Below are 24326 nucleotides of genomic sequence, written 5' to 3'. Positions count from 1 at the left end.
AGCATTACAAACAGACGGCAAAGAGAGATCTGAAATTAAGCCACTGTACTGCATTAGATTTTGCAATTATAAATGAATAAAATAATTCATTAAAAATAATGGCCTTTCACGTTAAAGATACATTGTAAAAAGTAGAAACCTGCAATGGTTATCTCAAATAGTTATTTCTACCTGATCGAATCCACAAACATGGTATAAATTATGTATTTAGGTTGACTCAGTGATTTAAAATAATACTTTTACCTTGAATAAAACTAGTTTAATGTAATTGTTACCAACTGTAGGTTCCTGCGATTTGTGTTGCCCATTACAGTAGATTCAAAACAACATTATTTACATGATAAACAAAGATTTGCCTTGACAAGCAAAACATTATACATGCACATATATGCAGTGGGGTCTGACGCCACTGGTGAAAACGTTTCTCTGCTCTTCTAAATTATAAACATAACAGTTGGTGAAACGTTGACATAACAATGAGCAAAATTATGGCCAGCATGTAAATGTTGCAAATGTTCTTTTTTTTTTCTTTTCATATTGTACAGCACTTTGGATCAATTTATGTTGTGCTTTCTAAATAAATGTTGCCCTGAAAAGTTGCATTTCAAAATGTTTCAGTATTCGGTGTGTTGCTTGTTTAGCTTTAAAAGAGAAGCACTCAAGCTGGCATGGCCTCCACTAGTTTGTTCCAAACCTAATGATTCGTGTTGTCCAAAATGGTGTGACAATGTTCCAAAAAAGCATAATACCAAGCAAGAAAAAAGATCAGTCTCATAAAGCTGCTTATTTGAATAGTGGTGGAATCTTAAATACGGTCGTTCCTCTTTATTCCAAACTGCTTTCCCAGGTTTAAATGAGATTTTGAGGTCCCAGATTTTTCTGCTTTAGTGTTTGTGTGGTTCTGGGTGTTTTTTTCTTATGGTAAGATTTAACTCGTAACTGGGTTTGGTCATGCTGGGGTTGTGCCTAACATACATGGCTGTGGTGGAGGTTTACAATCTCCCTGTTTAAAGCGAGCCCAAAACTCCACAATTTGTACTATACAAGAGAGTCAGCAGGGGGAGTAGAGCTGAGATTTATACGTTTCTGTTTGACTTTTAACATCCTCATACTCCAGCCAAACTAAACCAGACTCATTTGAGAAAATGTATTTCCCCTGTTTACAATTCTCTGTATTTCTGTTGTTTTTTTTTCCCCAGTTATAAGAGCTCTGTAAATAAACAATAGAAATTAAATGTTACCGAAGAGCATTTAATGACATAAGCATTTTACATTCAAATGAATCAATGACACAAAAACAAACAAACAAAACCTGTGTATGTATCAGAGATTGCTTTGTTGCTGAAAAATAGCCTGCATTTTAAACTGTTTGAAAGTGCACAATGTGCTCCGTGAAAAATGTCAAAACACTATTTGAGCATTTAAACCCAATTGAAAAAAAAAACCCAATCAACGGTGTGTGTTTGGGGCGGAGCAATCTGTTTGTCAACCAATAGAAGACGGGGGTATTCTCATATAAACAAAATTCCTCCATTTAAGCACATTTTCTTTTTTAAAACACTGCATACTAAAAAGTCTCGCCATGGTAAGCTTGATTATTTGCCAACAAACACTAGTCGTTTAATATTACTTTATGTGTTTCTGGATAACCTTACAGTTTCAGTAGCATGTGTGAATGTGTGAAAAACACTGAACTTCGGCTACAGTAAGATGGAAACAGAAAACCCTTTTTGATAACAGAAATTGTTAATAATAAATCAGTCAGGCTATTCCATCATCAGAGCAATTCTGTGAACTTTTCCCACAGGTCCAAAACTCTGTCATTTGTTTGTGTAAGATGGCAGCAACATTGATCACTGATATGGCAAACCAAAGTTGCCTCATATACATTAACCATTAAATATCCCACAAGCCATTAGCTTAATCATTATTTCACTCATGGACCATTAAATACCATAAAACAAACATTTAACCACTGATTACATTATAGCAGAAAGTCGCATTGTTGCACTGCATTCACTTGCGTCATCCAGCTAAACAGAATGTGCTGTGCAGTAACCTCCTAGTCTATCTATTTACTTGCTATCTGTCTGGAAATCTTTGGACTGATTTCTCCAAAAGAAAAATGTTTAGAAGCAAAGGAAACTCCTTGAACCACCACAGGAAGGAACCACCACAGACTTCGACTAACATAATCAAATATACAAACTGTAAGATATATGACATTACAATCGTTCTTCAGACACCTTCTGCGAGTCTCTCCGACCGCTGATCCTCGGCTATGTTTGTGTTCATTCCACTGTTGGTTGCATTAAGTTTCATAATTCTGAGCCTGGCAGGCCAGACGCTGTTTTCTGAAATTGGGCAAGGCCACATGAGAAACTGGAAACATAAAACATTGCTTATGCGTCTGGCCCCGTGCTTCAGTTTGCTTAGTGTTATGAACGCCGCTCAAACATCTGTAACCCACTAACCTAAATATACTCTTCTGTGGTGAGAAATAACAGCTTATGGGTAATATTTGCTTGCCAAAAGCATGTAGCTCAAAACAGTGGCTGAAGCGTGTGCAGCGGGCAATAGGCTTGAACTTCATTTTTCATAAGATGTTGTCATACATGATTGTGCAAGATGTGCTGCATGTTTCAGGCACAGATGAATCAGATCCAGCTGATTTTACCCACGATTGTTTATGTTTCTTTGCTATCATTTCTGGTACTTGTTTACTGCATGTGGCTTCATTTAAAGCAATAGGACCAATGTGTGTATGGCCAAAAGCTTGAAAATAATGTCTCATCTAAAGTTCAAAGCCTTTCACAACTCATCACTAAAAAACAGCAGCAGTGCATGTTCCTGTATACAGCACACTGGTCTGTTTGTGAGTGAGGCTGTGAGGATAGAAAAGGTGAGGAAATGTTAGGATGAAGATGCAGGGGAGTTTGCACATGAAGGTCCGAAGATGATGAGAGAAATAGAGAGATCTTTGCGTGCATTTCATTAATTGGCTGCAGAGGGTCGGTCATACTCTGACATCTGCTGCTGATTTTTGCTGATAATAAATCAGGTTTGTTTCATCACTGACTCTTATTTACTGAGCTTTCCTTTTCTCATTTCTCTGCCCCTATGTCTATTTCCCCAAGTGTTTTTTTTTTTTTTTTTTTTCTGATGCTCTCTCTTTTTGCCTGTCTTTGAGGTGACACGGGTCATTTTAAAGGCTTTCTTTCTGCTAGAGATACATATACACAATTCTATATATATATATATATATATATATATATATATATATATGTAACAATATATATATATATATATATATATATATATATATATATATATATATATATATATATATATATATATATATATATTGTTGTTGTTGTTGTTTGTTTGTTTGTTTTCTTTGTGCACAAAATGAATTCTCATAGTTTCATAAATCTACGGTTACACCACTGATGTCATATGGACTATTTTAACAATGTCCTTACTTCCTTTCTGGACCTGGGAACATTTCAGTTACATTGCTCTCTATGGAGGGACAGAAAGCTCTCGGATTTCATCGAAAATATCTTAATTTGTGTTCTGAAAATGAATGAAGGTCTTACGGGTTTAGAACGTCATGAAATAACATGAACTAACAAAGAAAAGTGCTTTTAAAGCATCCATCAGTCTTAGTTAATGTTAATTTCAGCATTTACTAATACATTATTAAAATCAAAAGTTGTGTCTGTTAATATAATTTAATGGACTTGAGCAAGTATGAACTAACAATGAACAGTGGTATTATTATTATTATTATTATTATTATTATTATTATTTTACCTAACAATAATATCTATTAATAAATACAGTAACATATGCATTGCTCAATGTTAGTTAACGCATTTAACAACATCAAGTAATGGTACTTTATTGTGAAGTGTTACTGATACAGTTATATGTGCAGAAATGATATCTGTGCATGTGGTGTGACAAAACAACTCTGTGCTTCTCTGATTGTTTCTGAAGTTTGGTGGGTTTGATATGAGTGTCGTGTCACCACCAGCTACATCCCCACAGTAAAGCTTTCTGATCTCTTGTCAAGTCCCTGTGTTAAACAGATGTCCTTCACCTCTTTTAAGGCAATACAGAAGAGTCTATTTAAATTTTCAATTTCAGCAGTTTTCAACAGTTCAAACTACAGTCTGTCTTTGATTACTGATTTTGTTTTTTCTTCATCCGTCCAAAAACAGCAATATCTGTGACTCAAATGACACTTTTATCACCAAAACTCAGTGCAGCATATGGAAATAATGTTTGGTAGGCCTTTCATCCAACAGGATTTGATTGGAAATGTTTAGTTATTATATTGTTGGTTAATATCTTGCTTTACTATTTTGCTTGCCTCACCCATGTGACCTTGGTTGAGGGAAAAGTCATTTTTGGGGGGTAGAAAATGTTACTATTTTAAATAAAAAAAAATTGCTTTATTTTACTTGATGTGTTTTTTTAAATTATTTTTAAGTTTTATTATTTTTTTTTTATTTGTATTTTTTTTTTTTTTTTTTTTGCATTACAACAGAGATTCCCAAACTTTTTTGTAGGCCTAAATATTTACATGAATTGAGATTTTAAGTTAATATTTCAATAGTTTAACAACACATTCAGTTTTCTGATGTTGGTTAATGGTCAGACAGTCAAAGAAAAAAAAAACATTTTCTGATTTTTTTATTAAGTTTTTAATTTATTTTTATTTTGAATTTTTGTAATTTGAAATTATATATTTATTAGAAATAAATCACAACACACTGTGTAGAATAAGACAGGATGAGGATGAAGAAGAATTCCAATAAAACTTTAATAATTCCACGACAGGTAGAATCCAGAAAGGGCAGACAGATGATACACATGAGGTAACATTCACAATACCGGACGAGCAAAACTGAACAGGCTAGAAATAAAGTAGGGGTGCTTATGAGGGACAGACAGGTGAGGATGATTTACAAGACACAGGTGAACAAACTAATCAAAAAAGATGGAAACTGGGTCAATGAACACATGAGGAATGAAAACACAACAAAAGTCCAATGGGGTGTGACATAAATAAAACTGTTTCTTTTATCTTGGTGATTAAAATGTTTTATCTGCCTTGTTGAATCCAAAGGGTGGATTGTTAAAACGTGCATGTTTGAATTTGTCAGATATCAGAACTCCTGTGAATTTGGACTATTCATCAGGCAGTTTTGTTGACTTTACCGTCTGTGTGGTCAGTTCTCCCTCGTTCATCAGAGCAGATCCAGTGGTGTCCACTGAGAGGTGTCATGTAGGACATTTACATCTCATTCTTCACAGGGCCAACACATTCACAGATGTTAAAAGAACCACATCCAGCCGCCCTGAAATATGAATATCTGCACATAAGAGAGGAATATTTGAAAATATATTACCTAGTTTGGTGTATCATTAAAGTATATGGAGCATTACCCACACTGTGCATACTGCCCATGCCAACTTTACTGCACATTTATTGCATGCTGCAAGAAGTAACAGTTTTTTCTTTTCTTTTTTTTTTTTTTACAGCAGTGGACAGAGGCTCAGGTGGAGTTATGACACAAGCAAATCAGGGACGCAGGAAAATGTCTCTCTCCTATGATTTTCTTTTCTTCTCCTTCTCATCACAGATGTACATAACCTCTACCGTGGTTTGAAACTCACACTCCATATAAAACAGGCTTTCCTCTCTCTGCCTTGCTACAGTCAAAAGGTCCTCAATGAAAGTAAAGCCATGGTTGTATGGGCTGTATAAAATATATACACAAACAATGTTTTTCTTCAGTAAGTCATATACTTCAACATATTTTTCACAGCTGACTATTATTAATCAACTTGCAGGGCTGCAGCTGACTATTATTAATCAACAGCTGCTGTAGCCTTTACCGTAGCTTTAATTTATTTGTATTTTGTTGCTACAAAGTTGTACAAACAATAGAAGAGAAGAGGGGTCTATAGCCTCATGTGAGATATGACATATACATTTCAAAAGAAATGACACTGAGGTGTATTTTACCATAAATGCTTGTCTGTACATTTTAACCATATTTAAATGACAATAGGAGATATTATGGGTAATACATTTTATTTTAAGGTTCAATTTTCACTATTGACTAGTTGTTGTTACACTTTATATTAAGGTATCCTTGTTACAGTGTAATTATACAGAGTAATATTAATTACTATATGGTTAGGATCAGGGTTGGCTTAGGGTTACTTGCATGTAATTATGCATAATTTATTGTTATTATAATAGTAAGTGCATGTAACGTGTAACAAGGACACCTTAAAATAAAGTGTTACCCTAGTTGCTAACTAGCATGCATATTATTAGCAAATTGTTTGTTTATGCTTATAAAACACATATTAATATTTGAATCTGCATGCTCATGTTTATTGAGGCAAAAGTCATAGTAGTAAATAGTGAGAATTGGTCCCCAAACTAAAGTGTAACTGTTATTATAAAATTAAATTATACAGGTATCCAAGGGCAGGCTTTAAGATGGTTTAGATCCTACCTGTCCAATCACCACCACTTTGTCTATTTAAATGGGGAGTCATCTCATTTATCACCCGTAAAATATGGAGTGCCACAAGGATCTGTCCTAGGTCCTCTGCTATTTTCAATATACATGTTGGCCTTTGGTAATATCATTAGAAAATACGGGATTAGTTTCCACTGTTATGCTGATGATACTCAACTATATATCTCAACAAGACCAGGTGAAACTTCTAAATTATCTAAGCTAACAGGTTGTGTTAAAAATGTAAAAGATTGGATGACCAATAATTTTCTCCTATTAAATTCAGATAAGACAGAGATATTACTTATTGGACCAAAAAACATTACACAGAATCTCGTAGATTACAATTCGCAATTAGACGGATGTACTGTTACTTCCTCTACTGTCAAAAATCTGGGTGTTATATTAGACAGTAACTTGTCTTTTGAAAATCATATTTCCCATGTTACATAAACAGCATTCTTCCATCTTAGAAACATTGCCAAGCTACGAAACATGTTACCTGTTCCTGATGCAGAAAAGCTAGTTCATGCGTTCATGATAGGGTGACCATATGCGCCGTTCATACGGGACACGTCCCATCCAGGATTTTAATATTGCCTAAAATATCCAGGTTTTGGCTGTTTGCAGGTCGATCATTGTGTGACATTCATGAGAGCTAGAGAGCAGAGCAGATGGCTCCTTATGCTTTCGGATCGCTCTCGCACCTACTTTTTTTGAGCAGCGACGCTTCAAGTCAAACGAACGAACAAACACGTGCGCATATTTGCATCGCTTTGATCATTCCCTGTAGATCTCACCTTCTCACGCGCAGCCCCACGATTGGTCAATTATGTATAATACCTGCATGTTATTGGTCAAACTGCTTTGGATGTTTTAGGCAATATTAAAATCCTGGCCGGGATGTGTCCCGTATGAACGGCGCATATGGTCACCCTAGTTCATGACCTCTAGACTGGACTATTGTAATGCACTTCTAGGTGGTTGTCCTGTATCCTCAATAAACAAGCTACAGGTAGTCCAAAATGCAGCGGCTAGATTCCTTACCAGGTCAAGAAAATATGATCATATTACCCCAATTTTACAGTCTCTGCACTGGCTACCTATTAAGTTCTGTATCAGTTACAAAATATTATTACTTACTTATAAGGCCATTAATGGTTTAGCTCCTGCGTACCTAACTAGTCTTCTACCACGCTACAATCCATCACGCTCCCTAAGGTCACAAAACGCTGGACTTTTGATAGTACCTAGGATAGCAAAGTCCACTAAAGGAGGTAGAGCTTTCTTTCGCATTTGGCTCCCAAACTCTGGAATAGCCTTCCTGATAATGTTCGGGGTTCAGACACACTTCCTCTGTTTAAATCTAGATTAAAAACACACCTCTTTGGCCAAGCATTCCAATAATGCATCTCGTAATTTTGGACTGCAGTTATGTCTGATCAAATGCGCATTATTATTCTTTAGCTTGGGTTAAACTAATTAATTTTAATAAGTTTTAATCAAAGTAAATGTTTTGAGATTTATCCCAGTGTAATTTCATGCCCTGTAGCATTGTAATTGCATTACTGCAAACACTATGACATTTTTGGTTACTCTTTATTTTAAGTACTCAGTAATATTAATTAACTACATGTACTTACTATATGGTTAGGGTTAGGGTAAGGATTAGGGTTACTTGCATATAATTATGCATAATTAAGTGTTATTATGATAGTAAGTACACTTAACACGTGTAACAAGGTGTCAGTGTTGTGGACTTGTGTTTCCTTGTTTTACCCCTGTCTTAGTTCCTTTTTTCCCTTTTTGGTAATGTTTCCTGTTCCTGTCCTCATTATCTTTATTGGGTTCCAGCTGTGTTACCCAACACCTCATCACGTTCATTTCTTCCAAATGTCACCACTTAATTGTTGTTGTTGTTGTTATTATTATTGTTCCCTGTGCCTAGCGTCGGCTGTTAATTGTCATCAAAAGTTCCAGTGTTTGTGTCCCATTGCTTGTTGGATTAAATTTTAGTTGAAGTATTCTCCTGCGTCTCCTTGTGACAGAACTGACCGTCACAGTAAGCGGCACCCCTTCTACCCGTGTTTGTTTTTTGAAAAGTGTTTTGTTTTTTCCCGTTCGTTTCTCCCCGCTCAAATGGAGGAACAAGCGAGGTTCATCACGCTCAGGCGATCCACGGCCCGATAATCTACGCGAGGGCTTTCGAGCCGCTCGCCCTCAACAGCTCCCTTGATGGAGAGACCCTGTTGATGCTGTTCTGGCTCAGGATAACGTACCATCTTCCAATGGAGCTCTCAGACACCACCAAGGAGGCGGTCATCTGACGTCTGAAGAGCCTCCGATCACGATCCGGAACCCCTCCGCCAGCAGTTCCACAGTCAAGCCCGCCAGCCACGGTTCACTCAAGCCCGCCGGCTGTTCCTCAGTCAAGCCCGCCGGCTATTCAGCTCTCAAGCCTGCCGGCCGCCGCTGACTCAACCCTGCCGGCCACACCGATGTCTAGCCCGCTGGCTGTCACTCCGGTGAAGGCTCCAGTCCCCGAGTTTGGCCCAGAGAAGGTTCCAGTCCCCAAGTTTAGCCCTGAGAGGGCTTCAGTCCCCGGGTATCTCCATTCTGTACCAGCCTCCAGGGCACCCACCCCCACTCCCCGGTGGAATTGTTACGGCACAGGACGTGCCCCCGGGAGGGGGAACAATGTCAGTGTTGTGGACTTAAGTCGTTGCCTAGTGGTTAGAGAGTTTGACTCCTAACCTTAAGGTTATGGGTTCGAATCTCGGGCCGGCAATACCACGACTGAGGTGCCCTTGAGCAAGGCACCGAACCCCCAACTGCTCCCCGGGTGCCGCAGCATAAATGGCTGCCCACTGATCCGGGTGTGTGTTCACTGTGTGTGTCTGTGTTCACTGCTGTGTGTGTGCACTTTGGATGGGTTAAATGCAGAGCACAAATTCTGAGTATGGGTCACCATACTTGGCTGTATGTCACGTCACTTTGTCACTTAGTTCCTTTTTCCCTTTTTTGGTAATGAAAATGCACAATAAATAAATAATTAATTAAAATTGGAAGGAAGGAAGGAAGGAAGGAAATATATATTTTATGTGTTGTAACTGATTACAAATTATTGTACATTTCCATGTTTTTTAAGGACATTTTTGCCTTCGTTTTAAATTTTGCATTCATTTTGTCCTTTAGTTGACAAATTAACATTTAAATGTATAAATATTTACTCTTTTAGCTGGAATGAGCTCATATAATTTGCACAAATGATCATTATTTAAAAAAGCAAATGCAAGTCAAATCAGGGCAGGTCAGCTATCCCTTTAAATATACAGCTGTGGTTAAAAACTCCACAATTTAGTGGTCTTGGTTTTGATGCAATATAAAATAAAATAAAGCAGCATACACACACACATGCACACACACACAAACCTTTAACACGAATGGCTTATTTTTCCAGGAAGAAAGGAAGAAAATATCCTGCACATCATCTTAGACACAGAGCTGACTGTGAAAATGGTTATCAGGTTAACCACAAGTAATAATGGCATTTCTAGCGCCCACTCTTCAGTGGGGCTCAAAGCTCAGACTAAGCCCTGGCCAGCGTCAAAACCCCCGACCACAGATCTTACACTCAGCTCCCTGGGAAAGCCAGCTTCCTTCCCCATGTGTTTTTGCCATCAGCCTTGCGCTAGGCTAGCACTGTAGCGTTTATCTGTGTCTATAACACTTAGCATTCGGTTCTGGTCACACCTCTTCGCACAGGGAGAGGCCGTAAAGCCGCAGAGAGAGGAAAGAAGCATGCACGGTGCTCACTGAAGAGTCACGTTACCCCGCCACCGCGTCATTCAATCCTGCAACTGTAAATTTTACATAAAGCGTGTGAAATCACAGATGCCTGTGCCACAATGGGGTCGTAAAACCTAATTTGTTCTGTAACTCATGACTTATTTCCCATTGACAACAAACACTAATGCACTCAAGAGATATAGCTCCATTAACTGGTTTAGAAGTTGGTTTAAAGATTGAAATATGCTATTAGATTGCTCTTATTTAGCATTGATCATCCATAAACATTCACTTTTGACAAGAAACATTAAACTGGTGCCCAAAAGGATTTGGACAACTTAAGTCTCACTTAAAAATGTATGAATGTGTGGGTTTTGCAACCCTTGTGAGAATGCAGTGTGCTCAGTTGTATTGGATGAGCACTTGTAATGTACTAATTATAAAAAAATAAAATAAAAAATAAACCTTAAAAACTGTTTTTACAGATGATATTACTAAAATAAAAGGCTAATTAGGTGCACTTAAAGAAAGTACACTTTCACAACTATGTTTCTTAACACACTTAAATACGTTTGATTCAAATGTACTAAATTGCAACTTCATTGCAAATGTGTAATAACAAATAAAGGCTGCACTTTGTTTTAAGGTGTCCTTGTTACAGTGTAATTATACATTTAAGTACTGAGTAATATTAATTAATTACATATACTTCCTATATGGTTAGGATTAAGGTTTGGTTCAGGGTTACTTGCATGTAATTATGCATAATTTATGGTACATGTAACGTCTAAATACCTTAAAATAAAGTGTTACCCAGATATATTTAAATATATGAAATACAGTGCCATTAAAGTATATTTAAGTTGAATAAATGTCAAAAGATATCACCTATATTTAAAATATAAATAATTTCTGTTACATTAAAAATAATGATAAAACAACTTAAAATTACTTTAGATAGTCTCTCTGGAATTTTTCTTTCAAATTAGCATTTTTTTTTTCAATAAGGCATTCAAAAACTGGTTAATAACCTTATTTTGCCACAAGTAAAATGACTGAACCTTAACAAAGGAGCCTGACAAAAATGCTCATTAAAAATGTATAAATCGCAGGTTTTTGCATCTGAAGTCTTCATATAAAGATGCACTTAATTGGGTCATATAGCACTCTTAAATTCAAACTATAATATATTTTAATTTAATTGCAAATATCATGCAATTAAAGAGATAGTTCATAAAAAAAAAAAAAAAACATGGAAGTGAATGGCTGCCCTCAACATTCTTCAAAATAATTTGTGTTCAACAGAAGAAAGAAGCTCATTCAGGTTTGAAACAACAAGAAGGTGAGTAAATGATTACACAATTTTCTTTTTTGGGTGAACTATTCGTTTAAGTGTGTTAGGGTTAGGTTGGGGTTAGGGTTAGGGTTAGTGTTAGGATCCATAAGCCGGGACTCAAACTCAAAAAGTATATCATTTTCAATACAAGTACACTTTTTAAAGTAAGTGTGTATCATTAATGTGATGAACTACATCAGATACCTGTGAGAACTTGAAGAGAACTGACTTCATACGTCCAAAAACCCAAACTGAATAAAGAGTCAACGTTTAAAAGGCTCTGAAAAGCTAAGTTAGCTCTGAAACCTAAATACTGATAATGGATAACGTCGATCTGGAGATATGAAACAAAATTAGGTTCATATTTATAAGCACTGCATAAAGGTCATCCTTGTCTTATGAAGTAGTACTCATTCCTCATTTTACTCCATGTTTATACTCTGTGTTCACAAAATACCAGAAAAGTACAGGGGCCTCTACAGTCCTGACCCAAGAAACAACAAAAGCAAAACAGGCTCTTTTCTAAACAGCTGCATGTCCTCAGATGTAAAGCCAGTCATACTGCTGTCTTTGTTGGACAAGGTCAACAATAAGAGTTAGTGGAGGAACAGATTTCATGTTGCAGGTGAAGGATGTGACCCACCCATTAAAAAATTAACAGTTAGCATATGTGTTTGAAATGAACAAAACATTGGATTTTAGATAAAAATACAACTTGTATTAAATCTCAGAAAAGATCATTCTGGGAGTTTTCAGTCTCCTGTTCATTTAGTGAAGGTGCAGTAAATTTCTTGTGCACCCGTAGGAGTGTAGGAGGGACATTAAGAGTGGTCACTTGTAAACGGAGCTGCTGAGTTTAATTGATCTGAAAGAATTTAATGTGGCGTAGTGAATCGGTGCCGGCAGTGCAGATTTATCTGCTGGCCTCAATGAGAACATAATAGTGTAGAGCTTTAGTGAGGGATATTTAATTATAGCCACAAAAGTGATTTATTCTGTGTTGACTTAAATTACAATGCTGGATTTATGCTTTTGATGCTTTAGACAAAAGGGGGAAAGGTAGTGAAATAAATATTATCGAAAAATTCAAAGTGCAGTAAATATCCATTTTACATTATGAGTGCACTCAATGAATCTGTGAAGAACATTATCAGACCATATTTCGATACTATAATACCCCCATATCAAATCAGAGAAATATATATATCAAGGCTGTATCTGTTTGTAAATATTGTTGCAATTTAAAATAACAGTTTTGTATTTTAATATATTTAAAAATTTAATTTATTCCCATAATGCATCATTACTCTGTTCTGAATGGATAAAACTTTTTTATTCATCAAAGAATCCTGAAAAAAAAAAATTATTACAGGTTTCAAGAAAATATTAAGCAGCACAACAGTTTAGAATAATTCCTGAAATATCACGTGACACTGAAGACTGGAGTAATGGCTGTTGACAATTCAGCGCTGCATCACAAAAATATATTATATTTTAAAGCATGATACAACAGGAATCCAATATTTGATATTTCACAATATTACCTTTCTTTCTGTATTTTTTATCCAATAAATTCAGCCTTGATGAGCATAAGAGCATAAAATAAAAACATTAAAAATCTTACTGATCCCACACTTTTGCACCACAGAGTATCTGTGTGTATTCAGAGTAGCTGAATGATGATGGAACATTATTTCACCCATATTTTGATATTTTAAACAGCCAATATGCTAGTATTATGCATGCTAATAAGCAACTTTAATAGCGAGAATTGGTCTCTAAACCAGTGTTACCAAATAAAATAAAATATTACAAACTCGCTGTCTCCTTTATTCCCACTAACAGAAAATAATGTATGAATAGTTTAGTCTGGTACAATAAAAAATAACTACCTGGACTTTTGGAGATTATTTTACTTGATTGCTGTATGTCAAAATTTTAAGTCTGATTAGTGGCCATATCAGTCCAGAATCCCAGCATTACATAAAGGAACATTGTGTGGTTCCTTGTCAATAAATGCAAGCAGCGCCAGTTTCCATGACATCATAAACTCCTGTGAAATATGTTATTGATATATTGTCATAAGGCCTGTCTTACTAACCCAATTTTTAACCCATGAGCATTCAACACATCATACAGCAGCCAAGTTTTACATGTTTATATTTATAGTCTCTTGGCCAGAGAGCAAAGAGAGTGATTTTTTTTACAAAATCTGGGGAGTCTGCTTAAACTGCTTTAGTGGTATAAGCCTCTACAGTTAATTTGTATAATTGCCTTGCTTTTTGGAATTTCTTCAAATGGTCAGTATGAATCGTGGTAAAAGTTGTATCAGCGTTTCCAGTGTTTGTACGCACTGATGTTTCATGATGCAGAAATCTGCTTTGAGGCCAGATTAAAATGTAATCTGAAATCTCGAGATCTCTATTCTTTCTTTCCCCATCCTTAATCTTTACAATCATGCCCTGAAGAGAAATCTATTCACTGAATAAAGTACACACACAAAGGATGGTTATAACTAACCTGCAAGAAGATCTAATAAAAAGGGGAAGTTTGAGTTCACTCTCACATAAGTATCACATTCAGTAATCTTTTTTTTTTTTTTTTTCATATGAACATAGGATAATGGAAAAACTAAAAGAATGGTTGTAGAAAAGAAAAAGAAAACCTCTTATACTGAAACATTAAAAAATCACAGGGAAAATATGGCTTTTGCAGAGTCAACAACAGACAAATAGATTTTGAAGCTTATTTTATCCAATATATTGGCGGTATATTTTGAAATATATTTGATATATATGTTTTACCATGTTGGGAGAGTCAAAGTCTCAATTTTGCTTGTGAATGTCCGCTGAAACTGTGATTTCACTGAAATATTGAACTTTTTCGATAACGGCAGAACTTATGACCAAGCGTGCTATTGGAAAAAAACACCCCAAATTGATATCAGACATACTGTATATTGTGTTCTTGTGAACAGTCTTGTCCTGAGAGTTTCCAAGGAAACAATATAAGAACTCAATCTTGGCTCCATGCCGGAGGTCTCCGCCTCGCTCAGAGGGAGCTCAAGCCATTGCTTATTGGCCTTCTACCCATTCAGCCTGAAAAACAGCAAGACGTGCAATTAAATCACGATCCCTCAGTCTGCTCACCGAAAGAAAGAAAAAAAAGAAAGAAGATGATGACGAGGAAGAAGAGGAAACACATTTCAGGGGGCTCGGGGTGGATGAATTACTGGAATCCATAAGACATTGGCTCTTGCCCAAGCCTCAGAGCGAACGGCTCAGCAGATCAGAGATGCAAGATGCAGTGACCCAGCAAAGAAATTCAGAAGGCGACTTTAAAGGTGATAGATCAACCATTCTGCCCAAGGACAGGGCCGTACTTAAGGCCATTGTCATTGGTGCAGGTGCAAGACCTTTGATGTTTGTCATTTTAGTGGCTCTGCTTTTGAATTCCATCAGCCGCTTTACATACTAACTAACCTGACCAGCCACTGAAACTGATAAATGGACAACCTGAAAAGTGTGCGTGAGGCCAAGAAAGATCAGACAGTAAAACTCATTTATGCTAATCGGGATGCTTGAAGAGGAAAAGCCAAAGGGTTCAGGTGAAAAGCTGCCTGAAAACCATAATCACGGGCATCCGATGCAAGGACATCTCCATGTGCATGTTGTGTTTGGGTCCAGCAGATTTCTCACAGTGCTATATACTGTATGTGCACTCAGAGAAAAATACTGATGCTCAGATGTTGATCTTTCATAGCCCTGGGGCATTCAAGGAGATCTCTGTTTCAGTTTCATTGAAGTTCTAGTATTAGATAGCTCTCCTTAAAATTTGTTAAGACTAACCAAAGTAGACAAGAATGTGACGGTTATGTTCATGTAGTAAAAATGATGTGGTTTGCAAAGCTTAGAAAATTTGGTCTTGGAAGAATTTGATGCAAGTTCATAATGGGAACCCTTTTTTTCAGGAGAATTTCTGGTTACATTTTATTTCAATAGTCCACTTTAGACATTCTGCTATAAGTAACTTTGCAACTACATGTCACCTAACTCTCATTAGAGTATTAGCAGACTGTAAGATTAGTGTTAGGGTTAGTAGGGTAAGTTGACACACCTGCAAATTTATTTATAGTTGGTAGAATATCTGTTGGAGGAACATCCAAATAAAGTGTTAGTAGATATTAAAATTACTTACAAATTGTAGTCTGTTACTGATTACAGTCAATAACGTTATCCATTACATTACACATTTTAGATAATATAATCAGACTACTGTTTGATTACTTTTAGATTACTTTTGATTTAACTTGTTTTTCGCATTGATTTAAATATGGTAATCTTGTACCATATTGATATAAAAAATACAAAGAGAAATAAAATATATTCTATTCATGGTTATTAACAACATGAAGTGCGTTAAACATAACAAATTTTACTTAATTATTAACTCATTACCTTAAAATCTTACATGGAGATACCAAACCGATATTTTTTGAAACCGGGTCCCAGAGTAGATAAATCTGAAAACGCCACCCTTGCGTTTTCATGTGGACAGCGAATCCGTATATTTTCTGAAACGATGACGTCATCAGCCCACGTCTCACCCCTAGTCAGACACCGCTACATCACGTAACGGCAACAAAAACATGAACAAACACTGAACGATTGTCTTTTTATTAACTAACATTAACACAGATTAATAAATGTATTGTTCCATGTTCGTTTGTATACCGCGTGCGAGGTTTATGCATAGTCCAAGTCTTCTTCTCTGTTTTTAGTGCTTCTCTGTGGCAGAATTACAGCGCCACATACTGGTCTGGCATGTATACTACATAGTTTTGTGTCAGTTTTGTGTTTTTGTGTGGACACAGATATTTCTTGAGACAAGGGGGAAAAAAATTGGAAAGGGAAAGCTCTGGCTTCGTGTGGATGTAGCCTTAATCTCATTGCTTTCCATGAGAAACAATTGAGATGTTGCAGAGATCTAATTTTTCTTTCTTGTGGGAGTTAAGTAAACTCTGCTGGTGTTGGGTGACTAGTTGTTCACAGGAGAACAACTGGGGGTCTCAGTCACACCTGAAGCACAGTGGCACACCTTCCCCTTACAAATCACAACCACATGCTGTCAGCAGACCACAAAACACCCCCCACCCACCCCAATCCCAGCAGCCCTCTGCACACATGCACATATACACGCCTGTTCCACAAGTAATCACCAATTACTCAAGAAAAGACCTCTTTGTCTGAGCAACTGCAGAAGTGTCTGTTCCCTCATAATGATGCTGCATTAGCCGGGCATTTACAAGTCCGGTATGAGTCCTTTGAGCTGGATCAAGCACTAAGCAAGTTAGAATCCAGTTTATCTGCTTAGCTTTTCCATGCACGTTCTATCTGAATGCAAATCTTTCATGGAAACTGAAACAATGCCTGTAATTTTGCACTGCTTTAATGCGAGCTCTGATCATTAGGAACGACAAAATGAAACTTAAGCCCGCAGCTCTCTAACATCTTGCCCCAAAACAGCCACAAAAGCATTTCCATGAACTCCAGCTCAAGGACCTTTAAAGATTTATTCAGCAGTTTTGTGTTTCCAAGGTTTGTAGAAGTTCTTCAGTTTGCTTGATGAATGCAATGCAACACCTTAGCTTTGACATCTTAGATGTGAAGTGGATATGTGAAGCCGCAGGATTGCTCCTCTAACACCTTTTGGTGTTACCTGAGTATACTTGCTCTCACATTAATCTGATCATTTGTAGAACAAAGGCCTTTGTAATGCAGTTCACGTGAAATGTCAATCAGCATACCTGTTACAAAAAAGAAATACTGAGCACTGGCTTGTTATGTGACTGGTGTAGGTAGCAAAATGCTACTTTTAAAACTGATTACTTTCAGCATTAAAACAATAAGAAGGCTTAGCAATATTAATGCATAATTAATTAATAATGCCATCACATAATCACCATACTTACAGCTGCAAAATTGCAAATGTCTTCCAAATATAACCTACATACAGCATCTTTGTAATCTAGCTCTTGACTAAATTGAAAAGCATGCAAAATCTTGATCAGAGCATCAGAAGTGAACCACAAACCTATGACCTTCCATTTAGTTGAGGTAAATTGTTGCTAATCCTTCATGCTTCCTGTAGTGTTCCTCCAGTGTTTCGCTGTACAAAACTAAATAGCTCCCCCTAGTGTAAATTTTCTCCACTATGGGAATATGGTAAATGAGCTTATGAGAGAGTCAAGGAGGTACAAGAATTCTCCCTAAAAAATACTAAGTGCAGATAAAGCAGCAGATATGCCACAGCATTACCGGGATTAAATGTCTGTGATGTGAAAAGACGTTAACATGGACTTGTAGCTATTAGACCATTAGGCAGCTATTAGAGACAATGCCATTCTCAATACCTTAACTAGTTAACCTGAACAGCTAAAAATAAGATAAAGACAGCACCTTACACTTACACTTTAACATACTTCATATGGCTTTTTGTCATTTTATAGTACTGCCGGCACCATATTTTATTTAAACAAGATGTTGCTATCATCAAGACAATAAAAACATAATCCCACATCTGCTTGTCCAACTTCTACAGCTAGCTGGCAAGCTAACATAGCTAATAAATAAAGGCCTACCTTTGGGGTGCACACTTCGTGCTACACATATGAAAATTTGAGGGGCTTTATTTTAAATTGCTACCAAGCTAATTTAGTTAGCTTGCTAATGGAGCAAATATATGTATGTGTGTAATTGGTTTTGTTGGTAAGAAGCCATATTGTTTCATGAGGAAAGCTGCTATTATTATGGACCGAGCATAAATACATACCCCTGTAAAAAAGAAGTGCACTTTAGTATAGTTCTTAAAGAAAAGAAAAAAAAAAAGAAAAAATTATATATATATTTATATATATTTTTTTAAACACACTGAAGTGTGAACTGAATGTAATATGTCCGGACATTATGGTATTTACAATTCAATGAAAATCTTATATAGTTTACATTTTTAACTAAATGCAATCAGTTGAACTTAAAAGCATTTTTACACTCACTTAAATAGAACTTAAGTACATCTTTGTCTGCCATTTCATAATTACTTCTGTTGTCTTTTAATATGGTTTAAGTATACTGACAAATGCAGTGACAAGCATTTATAGTAAACCAAAATATAGTTCTATGTCATTTCTACTGAAACTTGTAAAGTATGTCATGCATATAAATATATCTGTATTTACATATTTGTAATGATGAAATTGTTATTTATTATATAAATATGTGCTTTGGTATGCTAGTCAACACATCAAAATAAGTGCACTTTTTAAATAAAGAGTTTAAAGGTACTGTAAAGTAAAACTTTAACATTAACAATTTAACATTATTACAAAGTGCGCTTAAGTGTGTTAAGAAACACGGTTACACTTTATTTTAAGGTGTCATTGTTACAGTGTAATTATACATTTACTGAGTAATATTATTTATCTACATATAGCCTACTTTCTATATAGTTAGGGTTAGGGTTAGGGTTTTTCTTAGGGTTACTTGCATGTAATTATGTATAATTTATTGTTGTTATAATAGTAAGAACATGTAACATGTGTAACACCTTAAAATAAAGTGTTACCAGAAACAGTCATGAAAGTGTCTAAGTACACATAAGTGGCCTTTTATTTCAATAATATTATATTATCTGCAAGTACAGCTTTCTAAGGTTTTTTTTTTTTTTTTCAATTTGAAGTACATTACAAGTTTACATTCAAAACAATTAAGCACACTTTTTTTCACTAGGGTATGCTGAAAGGCCTTCAATGTTATAAAATACCTGTGCCTACATATAGCCCAGTCAATGTCAAACCAAGATTACAAGACGTGAAGTAGTATGTGAAGTAGTATGTACACATTTCTAAACACTGCCTTATGGAAGTTTAAAGGTAGTTCTCTGGACTTCAAACACTGGCACAATATGTTACATGCTACTTGCAAACCTTAATGCTTGGCATTTGTGTCAAAGCTAACATCAACAAGCAATTTCTTTGAGCTTTTTACATTTATGATGGATATGTGTTATATATATTTTGTTCGAACCTCTAGCCAACAGAAAATTGTATTGAAATTTAACTAAAGCAGTCAGGAGCACTGTTGAGGGTAACACATTACAAGTAACACGAGTAACGTAATCAGATTACTTTTTCAAGTAACTAGTAAACTAACACATTACTTTTTAATTTACAAGACAATATCTGTTACTTTTTCAATGTTAAATAACACAAATATCCTTTATGTATTTAATCCCATTTCTAAACCAATGGCTTTGCTGTTAACCTTCAGTGATCCAATTCAACCACGAATAAGCAAAAATTACTTTAGAAAAAAAATATTTTTTTATTGCTGAAGAGTGTTTAACTTTTTTCTCTTGCATCCTATTGTTCAAGCAAACCAGAATAGCAGCACAGCTGAAAGGTTTGTTTGAGCTGTGTCCTATGTTCAGTACATACATGAATTTATGTTTCCTTCAGGTATTCATTTCACTTTTGGTGTGAATGGGCTTTTACATTTGCCAAAAATAGAACTTTTTTATAGAAAAAACAAACAAGCAAGCCCAGCCCAGATGAGAAAATGTAGCGCCAAATTAACATAACACATTACTTTTCACATTACTTTTTTTTTAATGGAGTAACGCAACATTGTAATGCATTACTTTTAAAAGTAACTGTCCCCAATGCTGGTCAGGAATGAAGAGTCTGTCTATGCAGGGCTCCAATGAAGGGTGATGCCACAAGGCCTAATAAAATGCAGATTCCTAAGTGACCTTATCATTTTCCCTCTGCTAAAGTACACAGAAAAGTTACAGTGCACTGAGCATTGTCCCTCAGGCGGACTGGTGCCTCACATAATGTCTTATGCTCAGTAACACACACTTATGTTTAACTAGAGTCAAAAAAATAGATACCAGTTTGCATTAAGGTCAAGATCAGGCCAATGTCAAACTGGCATACTGTACTTCAGGAGCTGTGTGTGTGTCAAAGTGATGTGTTCAGCAATGTGTGTGTTACGAATAGCAGACCCTACACATACATCATGCAGTGTTAATATTCATGCTATCTGGGAAAAGACATTACAGAATACAGAAATAGACAGATACAAAAGAGAGTGAGCAGGTCTGTCATATATAACAAGAATAATACATAAACACACATACTATATTCCATTACACTCTATTAAAGTCCCACTCCAGACATGGTTCTTGGTCACTCTCTGCATACTTAAGGTTTCAATATTCACAATGTAAAACCTGCTGTAAAACACATGGCTGTAATATATTATTTAGCCATTCCCTGTAATAAAAGACATTCAAAAACAGTCCTTTTTTGCATTTTCTTGACATTGTGTTTCCATTATTTTCTCTTTAATCATTAATCAGGACTTTGTTGGGTCACCCTCTCTTTCTCTCTGCTGCTTAAAGATTTAAATGTCGCCCCATCAGGATCTGGCCTGGGCTGTTTTGACAGGGCTCAGACAGGAAAATGTTTGGCAAAAATCTGCTGAATTTAATTTTTTTTTTCTCCTCCCCATCCCATTAACAGAGGATTGCTGGGGCTGCAGTTTGCAGTGCTCCGAGAGAGTGCTGAGTTTGGCCTTTACAGCCTCTCGGCTGTTGATAAAGGAAGTAGCCCAGTGTTAAAGAATTCCTCCATTAGCCCTGCTTAGGATTTAACGACACACACACACAGTCTAAACCTCAGTTTCCTCTACAAAAGGCCTTATGTCAAGTCTTTTAAATATAAATATGTAACATTTAGTCAATCCTTTATATATGCATTATACTCTGCAACACTGCTAACAAAAAATAGGTTTGTATGTAATCGTTTACAATGCAGTTATACTACTCTAAAGGTGGACAGATGAAATCCAGAAACACAATGAGATTTTCTATGCCTATATTTTGAGGCCGCCATTTAAATACCTCTAAATAAGACTAATTTTAATGTTTTGAGAGTATTTTTAGTGTAGTAGCTTAAAACTACAATTCCCTACAACCACCTACGTGATATGCATTTATATATGTATATTCTTATATTTTATATATTATTTATATATAAATATATTTAATATATAAACATAACATATTTTTTCTTAAATATATACATGTATGTGTGTGTATTCATATATAATAAATATACACAATGTACACACATATATTATGTAAACAAAACCTTGTATTTCGAATGCGATTAATCATTTGGCAGCACTAATATGATTTATTTGATTAAAAAACAGTAAAAACAGTAAAATTATGATTACAATTTAAAATAACTGTTTTCTACTGTATGTGAATATCATGTAAAAATGCAATTTATTTCTGTGATCAAAGCTGTATTTTCAGCATCATTACTCCAGTCTTCAGTGTCACATGATCCTTCAGAAATCATTCTAATATGCATTTTTTCTCTTACATTTTTTCCATTGTACAGTACCTATATTTAAAAATACCATCCTGTAATTACATCTGTAATTAATTTCTACATTACACTCTTCACTCCACCTCTACCCCTAAACTTAACCAGACCACTAACGCATTACAAGTAATGTGAGTTAAGTAATCAGATTACTTTTTAAAAGTAACTTATAAAGTAATGCATTACTTTTGAATTTATAATGAAATATCGGAGTTACTTTTTCAAATAAGTAACGCAAATTACTTTGTTTTCCCATTTATTTACATTTACATCTCTCCTGTTCCTGTGTTGAGAGAAATCTGGAGTGAGGTACAAAGTTTCTTCCTTCGGCCCAGCTCAAGTGACAAAAAGTAACACAAATGTAACTTGCATTACTTTTCATAAAAAATAACTAAGTAACACAATCAGTTACTTTTTTATGGAGTAAAACAATATTGTAATGCATTGCTTTTAAAAGCAATTTTCCCAAACACCAGTGTGTTAAAAACATTCAGAAGGCTGTAGAAAGGCCCTGAATAGTTCTGAGCAGGCAGTCACCCTCATATTTTCTTCAAAGTATACTTTCATGTTCTCAATGTGTTTCTTTACAGCAGTGACTGGTCGTCTCTGTATGGCAGTTACATTCTCTGATCACCTTCACCTTGTATCTTGATACAAAGGTTTGCCATCTGTAGCTTCAGAGGCCTGACTAACCATATTAATTAATCAGCAGACTGGGCAAACGGCTCATTAGAGCAGGAGGCGACCCAAGGGCAAGGAGAGTCCTTACAATGTGTGAACCGGAGCCAGTGGCAACATTATTAAGACACTGCAAGCTAATGAAGGTGACAAGAGAGGAAGGCGGCAAAAAAATAAAATCATTTACTGAGAGAGATATCAATCCCACAAGCTGCAAGAGCAGCGAAATTGAAGATATAGATCACCAATCCCTATATGGGGATGAAGGGAAATGTGGGATAATTTCCCTGATAAACACGGCACTGACATTGGCATATAAACGAGCGTGGATTTATCCCTGCGGAGGCAGATGAGATGACTGCGGTTCGAAGGACCTGGTGAACTCATAACAGCACTGGCAGGCAAAATAAAAATCAACAACTCGGCAAGGCGCTGATAGCAGCCATCCATTGCACGCAAATTGAACTGTCACCTTTAGTGTCACTTTTCCAGCCGAGCAGATGAAAAAGACAACCACGTGGCGGTAATGTTCCGCAAAATTAATTCCTGGTGGGAGAAAGAGACGTGGAGACATCAAACAGATAAAGACTCTCTGTGTGCAAACAGTCTCGCGGGGCCTGTTTACGTCTGTAGTGATCTATTCAGCGGCCCTCCTTTGTTAATACGACAGGGTTTGTCATCCCTCCCTAAATAAATGGAGATAATTTATCCTCTGGGAAAGCAGGCGATGTCAGCAAAACTAACGACGTGGCTTATTCTCCAAATCACAGTGACTGTGACCATAACAACTCATTTGGCACGACAAATGACAAGAGCGCTAACACTGCGCCGTGTGTCTCCATCAGTGAGCTAGAATCAAAACAATGATCATACTGACGCACAAATGATGCACTATTACACACACAAATGCACAGACAGGAATATATTTTTATATAGTGATTGTTATTGTTGACTGTAAAGAGGCCAATCACAAGCCAAAATCCAAAGCCAAAATAACCCTTGTAAAAAAAGAAATGTGTATAATTGTACTGAATGTGCACTTGTATATATTATTATTATTATTATTGTTATCATTATTATTTTTTAAATAAAAGGCCACTTCAATGCATTTAAAGAGAGTCACTTTCATGACTATTTCTAAACACGCTTAAGTACACTTTTAAGAAGTGCACTTTGTAGGCTAATAATTTAAAGTTTTACTTTAAAGTACCTTTTAAAACAGCAAATCGCTTTAATAATAGTTTGTCGTGCTTTGAAGTACACTTATTTTGATATGTTGGCTAACATACTAGATCACATAAAATACTTGATACTATTTGTTATTTGATATTACATTTACAGTTAATATATTTTAAATAAATTACAGCTTCATCATTACAAATCTATTATTATAAATATATTTAAATACATTACATACAAGATTCAATAGACATTATATTATATCTAATTTTATTTATTTTTGCATATTTAATTATTGTAATAATTGTCATTTTATTTTAAGTATATTTTTGTTTGCAAT

This window comes from Cyprinus carpio, chromosome B8 (genome assembly GCF_018340385.1).
Source record: "Cyprinus carpio isolate SPL01 chromosome B8, ASM1834038v1, whole genome shotgun sequence".
Classification (NCBI taxonomy): domain Eukaryota; kingdom Metazoa; phylum Chordata; class Actinopteri; order Cypriniformes; family Cyprinidae; genus Cyprinus; species Cyprinus carpio.
The sequence above is the reverse complement of the archived record's forward strand: the minus strand, read 5'-3'. Positions refer to the sequence as shown.